This window comes from Entelurus aequoreus, linkage group LG20 (genome assembly GCF_033978785.1).
Source record: "Entelurus aequoreus isolate RoL-2023_Sb linkage group LG20, RoL_Eaeq_v1.1, whole genome shotgun sequence".
Taxonomy (NCBI): Eukaryota; Metazoa; Chordata; class Actinopteri; order Syngnathiformes; family Syngnathidae; genus Entelurus; species Entelurus aequoreus.
The window spans coordinates 31,823,839-31,830,270 of NC_084750.1; the positions used below are offsets into that span (position 1 = coordinate 31,823,839).

At 44.2% G+C, this 6,432-nt stretch overlaps 1 long non-coding RNA gene across 1 annotated transcript; it reads left to right on the forward strand.

Annotated features, from left to right (window-relative positions):
- The first annotated feature begins 3,426 nt into the window (after positions 1 to 3,426).
- Positions 3,427 to 5,623, forward strand: LOC133635667 (uncharacterized). Its single transcript, XR_009822103.1, has 3 exons — positions 3,427 to 3,519; positions 5,146 to 5,320; positions 5,466 to 5,623. It is a non-coding gene; the product is annotated as an uncharacterized LOC133635667 (long non-coding RNA).
- The last annotated feature ends 809 nt before the right edge of the window (positions 5,624 to 6,432 follow it).

Genomic DNA, 6,432 nt, shown 5'->3' on the forward strand with positions numbered 1-6,432 from the left:
TCCTCCCCAACCTGGAGATGGCACTCGACCCTTTCCTGTGCGAGAACCATGGACTTGGACTTGGAGGTGCTGATTCTCATCCCAGTCGCTTCACACTCAAGGACCCTGCCGAGAGTATAGACCTGGTCTACCGTTCCACGACCAGGACGAAAACCACACTGTTCGTCCTGGATCCGAGTTTCCTCCTCTCCAGTACACATGAATAGACCTTACCGGGAAGGCTGAGGAGTGTGTTTCACGATAGTTGGAACACACCCTCCGGTTCCCCTTCTTAAAGAGAGGAACCACCACCCCGGTGTGCCAATCCAGAGGTACCACCCCCAATGTTCACGCGATGTTGCAGAGTCTTGTCAACCAAGACAGCCCCACAGTATCCAGAGCCTTAAGGAACTCATCCACCACCGGGGCCTTGCCACAGAGGAGCTTTTTAACTACCTAGGCAACCTAAGCCCCAGAAATAGGAGAGTCCACCACAGATTCCCCAGGCACTGCTTGGCCTGTCGGTATGCCCGCTGCCTCAGGAGTCCCATGAGCCAAAAGGACCCGATAGGTTCTTTCTTCAGCTTGACGGCATCCCTCCCTGCTGGTGGCCACCAGCGAGTTCTAGGATTACCGCCACGACAGGCACCAAACACCTTGCGGCCACAGCTCCAATCAGCAGGCTCGACAAGAGAGGCACGGAACATGGTCCACTCAGACTCAATGTCCAGCACCTCCCTCGTGACATGTTTAAAGTTCTTCCTTATGTTTGAACATTGTGTTTGTTATGGACAATCCGTGACGAGCACAAAAGTCCAATAACAAAGCACCACTTGGGTTCAGATCCGGGTGGCCATTTTTCCCAATCACGACTCTCCAGGTTTCACTGTCCTTGCCAACATGAGCATTGAAGTCCCCCAACAGAACAAGGGAATCACCCGAGGGAGCACTCTCCAGTACTCCCTCAAGGGAATCCAAAAAGAGTGGGTACTCTGAGCTGCTGTTTGGTGCGTAAACACAAACAACAGTCAGGACCCGTCACCCAACCCGAAGGCGGAGGGAAGCTACCATCTCGTCTACTGGGTTAAAGTCCAACGTGCAGGCTTTGAGCAACAACAATTGCCACCCCAGCCTCTCATTGCTTGCAACGCCAGAGTGGAAGAGAGTCCAGCCCCTCTTGAGAGAACAGGTTCCAGAGCCCTTGCTGTGCGTCGAAGTGAGTCCAACTATATCTAGCCGGAACTTCTTCACCTCGCGCACCAGCTCAGGCTCTTTCCCTCCCAGCGAGGTGATGTTCCACGTCCCAAGAGCGAGCTTATGTAGCCGATAATCGGACTGCCAAGTGCCCTGCCTTCGGCTGCCGCCCAGTTCACACTGCATCCGACCTCTATGACCTCAATGGGCCCATGAGTGGTGAGCCCATTGGAGGGTTGACCCACGTTGCCTCTTCGAGCTGAGCCCGGCAGGGCCCCATGGAGACAGGCCCGGCCACCAGTCGCTCGCCATCGTGCCCCACCTCTGCGCCTGGCTCCACAGGGGAGCCACGGTGACCTGCGCCTGGGCGAAAAAAAATCTAGGTCCTCGATTTGTACTTTTCATAAAGGTCTTTGAGCTGCTCTTTGTCTGATCCCTCACCTAGGACCTTTTCTCAGGGGATCCCGAGGCGTTCCCAGGCCAGCCGGGAGACATAGTGTTCCCAATGTGTCCTGGGTCTTCCCCGTGACCTCCAGGATGACAGAGCTTCACCTTCACCAGGGGTGTCAAACTCAAATACAGAGTGGGCCAAAGTTTAAAACTGAACAAAGCAAGGTTGAACAAATTAACCTTTTAATAGGGACCCAAACACGTTTTGCATTAAATATTGAACAAGCAAGGCTTATATAACTTTATAGTGACATGCAAAATGGAGTTTCAAATAATAATAATAATAATTAAAAAATATCAATTGCATATCAAATATAATTTAAATACAAATTGAATGCCTCTTTTCTATTTGCAGCCTTCTGAGGTAAATATCAACATTAACTTTATCCACAGGCTAATAAATTTGAAAATAAAATAACAATGAATAAAACAACCATTCAGGACTTTAAACTGCTCAGTTTGCAACACACTGATCTAATTTGATGTGCCCAAGCCAGATACCTGGCATCTTTTTTTAGATGCTAGTTCTTTAATGTCGGGGCTCAGGCTTTGAGCTGAGGCAACTTTCATTATCGAACAAGATGTTCAACAGTCATATCTCGTACACCCAATTCTAACATCATTCAGACCCAGTCACAAGATATGTGCAGCTTCAGCACGCATACACAAATGAATGCAACGCATACTTCATCAACAGCGATACAGGTTACACTGAGGGTGCCAGTATAAAAAACTTTAACACTGTTAGAAATATACGCCACACTGTGAACCCACACCAAACAAAAATAAAAAACACTTTTCGGGAGAACATCCGCACCGTAACATAACATAAACACAAAAGAACAAATACCCAGAATCTTTTGCAGCACTAACTCTTTCGGGACGCTACAAAATACACCCCCGCTACCACCAAACCCCCCCCCCCCCCCCCCCACACACACACACACCTTGTAGCGTCCCGGAAGATTTAGTGCTACAAAGGGTTCTGGGTATTTGTTGTTTTGTGTTTATGTTGTGTTACGGTGCGGATGTTCTCCCGAAATGTGTTTGTCATTCTTGTTTGGTGTGGATTCACAGTGTGGCGTATATTTCTAAAAGTGTTAAAGTTTTTTATTTGGCTACCGTCAGTGTAACCTGTATCGCTGTTGATGAAGTATGCGTTGCATTCAATTGTGTGTGGGTGCAGAAGCTGCACTGACATGAAACTGGGCTGTCACTCGTTTGACTAGTTGGAAAAAAAAAAAAAATTCGGGAGGAGTGCTGGAGTCACTCCCGGGAGGGTTGGCAAGTATTAGAAGTAGCTGCACTGCCGCAATGTATAATCGAAGGTCCAGCTTTAGTGTTAATTTGATATTGCCTCAAGGGCCAAGTCAAATTACACGTTGGGCCAAATTTGGCCCAGGGGCCAGAGTTTGACACCCATGACCTTCACTGTAAAAAATTACTGTAAAAATAAAAAATAAAGTTACAGTTATATACTCCATCCATCCATCCATTTTCTACCGCTTATTCCCTTCGGGGTCGCGGGGGGCGCTGGAGCCTATCTCAGCTACAATCAGGCGGAAGGCGGGGTACACCCTGGACAAGTCGCCACCTCATCGCAGGGCCAACACAGATAGACAGACAACATTCACACTCACATTCACACACTAGGGCCAATTTAGTGTTGCCAATCAACCTATCATGTTCTTCTTAAATGCAGTTAAGTACTGTAAATTTTGTTGCATTTTTCAAAAAATATCGACCAGCAGTAAGTTACTGTAAAACCTACAGTGTAATTCAGTATTTTTCGGACTTGTTTCTTGGGTCCGCCCACAATTCGTCCAACCGAGCTTCATTTCACCTGGCCGACCCTGCTAAATCCATCCTACTGCATCGTGTGTTTTTGATAACAAGGTAAGAGTCACTTGTACCTTGATGTGTCATTTTCTGTTTGAATTACTTTATATATATATTTATAAAGTCCGAAATGACATAGCGTCACAGTCAGCATCACAGACACTATCGTTGACCACGCGCATGTACCGCCGCATGCTAGCTAGCTAAGTTTTCTTCTTTTTTGTCATAGTCATCATAAAAGATGATAACTTGCAACATATGTGCTACGACTTGCAGCAATGTATTTGCGTATGTTAGACACATGCGAAGTCATAGTTGTATGCCTAATGCATCGTTTAAGTGTGCTTTCCCTAAATGCACAAGAGTTTTTTCCAACTTCTCAGCCTTCAAAACTCACAGCCGTCGTCATAAATATGGCAAGAGTAGGACTGATATTTATAGCGCAGAAGGTTTACCTTGTAATATTGTCTCATGTAGCGCGAAGTGCGATGATATACGGGCCCTTCTCCTGCATTTGAAAAGTCATATTACCGAAGGTAGGACAGTTACGTGCCCCTTCAGTCAATGTGAAAAAAGATTTACAGTTAAGTCTACTTTCACATCGCACGCGTCAAGGAAGCACTACGGCTACACTGAACGAAGTTTGACTTGATCAACAGCAAATCCAAGCAGCTCTTGTGTTATTAACACTGATGATGACTATTGTGATATGCAACTTGAGAATTCAGGATATTCCTGTTATGAAGACATGGAGGTCTACTTGCATTAAAAAAATGTTCACAGCACTGAAAAAAGGTTGAGAACCACTGCCTTAGGACAGTGGTTCTCAACCTTTTTTCAGTGATGTACCCCTGTGAACATTTTTTAAATTCAAGTACCCCCTAATCAGAGCAAAGCATTTTTGGTTGAAAAAAAGAGATAAAGAAGTAAAATACAACACTATGTCATCAGTTTCTGATTCATTAAATTGTATAACAGTGCAAAATATTGCTCATTTGTTGTGGTCTTTCTTGAACTATTTGGAAAAAAAGATATAAAAATAACTAAAAACTTGTTGAAAAATAAACAAGTGATTCAATTATAAATAAAGATTTTTACACATAGAAGTAATCAACTTAAAGTGCCCTCTTTGGGGATTGCAATAGAGATCCATCTGGATTCATGAACTTCATTCTCAACATTTCTTCACAAAAAAAGAAATCTTTAACATCAATATTTATGGAACATGTCCACTACGCTTTAACCAAGCCTCCATTGTTTTCTACATGGATAGTTGATTGACAGTTGGTGCCGTGTGGCACCGCCAGGTAGAGTCAAACCATCATGGCATGGGGGAAACTCTGGCTTTATGGTAATGAATGGAATAGCCTACTTGATTAGTTGTTCAGTTTATGAACTTACATTCATATTTTGTCGAAGTATTATTCAATAAATATATTTATAAAGGATTTTTGAATTGTTGCTATTTTTAGAATATTTAAAAAAAATCTCACGTACCCCTTGGCATACCTTCAAGTACCCCCAGGAGTACGCGTACCCCCATTTGAGAACCACTGCCTTAGGAGACTAGATGTAAACAGAGGAAAGAGAGAGCGAGTGAGGTGGCCATTCCAAATACTTTTAAAATGCTACCCATATTGGATACTGTTTAGGAACATAAACTGCATTTCTTGACTGTACCAGTTGCTGGTGACAAAGTCACAATAAAACGTTGGATGATCAGCATGGAAGGTGATGTCATCTGCAAAGGCGTCCAACCTAGCTTAATCTCAGGGCTTGCTGCCCTTCTTGCCACCTACTATGTGTTCAACTTGGAATACCAAGAGGAAGGTCCTCGGACATTGGAATTTGTTCAAAGGTAAATCCTCTTGATACTGTTAAAATACTGTTAGGATATTTTATTTTATATTTCTCACCTCTGTTCAGGAATTTGACTTGTCATTTCCCCAATTGTGTGCCTTAAATCAATGACTCTTCTGTTCCTTTGTGTACCTTCTTATTAGGGACCGAAGCACCAGTTTGACTCTAGGATACAGAGAAGGTAGGTAATGTGCAGGTAAAGATATGTTGACTGGGTCAAAGAAGGAAGCACCTGTTTGACCCCAGGATGCAGAAAAAGTAGGTAATTTGCAGGTAAAGATATGTTGACTGGATGATGGCAGGAAGCACCAGCTTGACCCGAGAATGCAGAGCAAGTAGGTAATGTGCGGGTGAAGATATGTTGAATGGGTAAAGGCAGGAAGCACCAGTGTGACCCCACCATGCAGGGAAGGTAGGTAATGTGCGGGTGAAGGTATGTTGAATGGGTGAAAGAAGGAAGTGCAGGTGTGGTCGAGGCCATGCAGACAAGGTAGGTATGTGCAGTTGAAGATATGTTGTATGGTGAAAGAAAGAAGCACCAGTGTGACCCAAGGATGCAGGGAAGTTAGGTAATGTGCAGGTAAAGATATATTGAATGGGTGAAGGCAGGAAACACCAGCTAGACGCCAGGATACAGAGAAGGTAGGTAATGTGCAGGTAAAGATATGTTGAATGAGTAAAGGCAGGAAACACCAGCTTGACTCCAGGATACAGAGAAGGTAGGTAATGTGCAGGTAAAGATATGTTGAATGGGTAAAGGTAGAAAGCACCAGCATGACCACACTATGCAGAGAAGGTAGGTATTGTGCAGGTAAAGATATGTTGAATGGGTAAAGGCAAGAAGCACCAGTGTGACCCCAGGATGCAGAGAAGATAGGTAATGAGCAGGTAACGATATGTTAAATGGGTATAAGCAGGAAACATCAGCGTAAATACACGGTCCCGTAGATGGAGAGAAAACATAAATAGAGAGAGGGATTGGGGAGGCTTTAGCATTGTCTTCCTCTCTGAATTTGTCTTAATGGGTTTTAGAGCATTCACTCATCTACAGCTGTGGTTATGGTATAGGCTCACATATATCCTAACATTGATATTAATATTTGTGCAGTG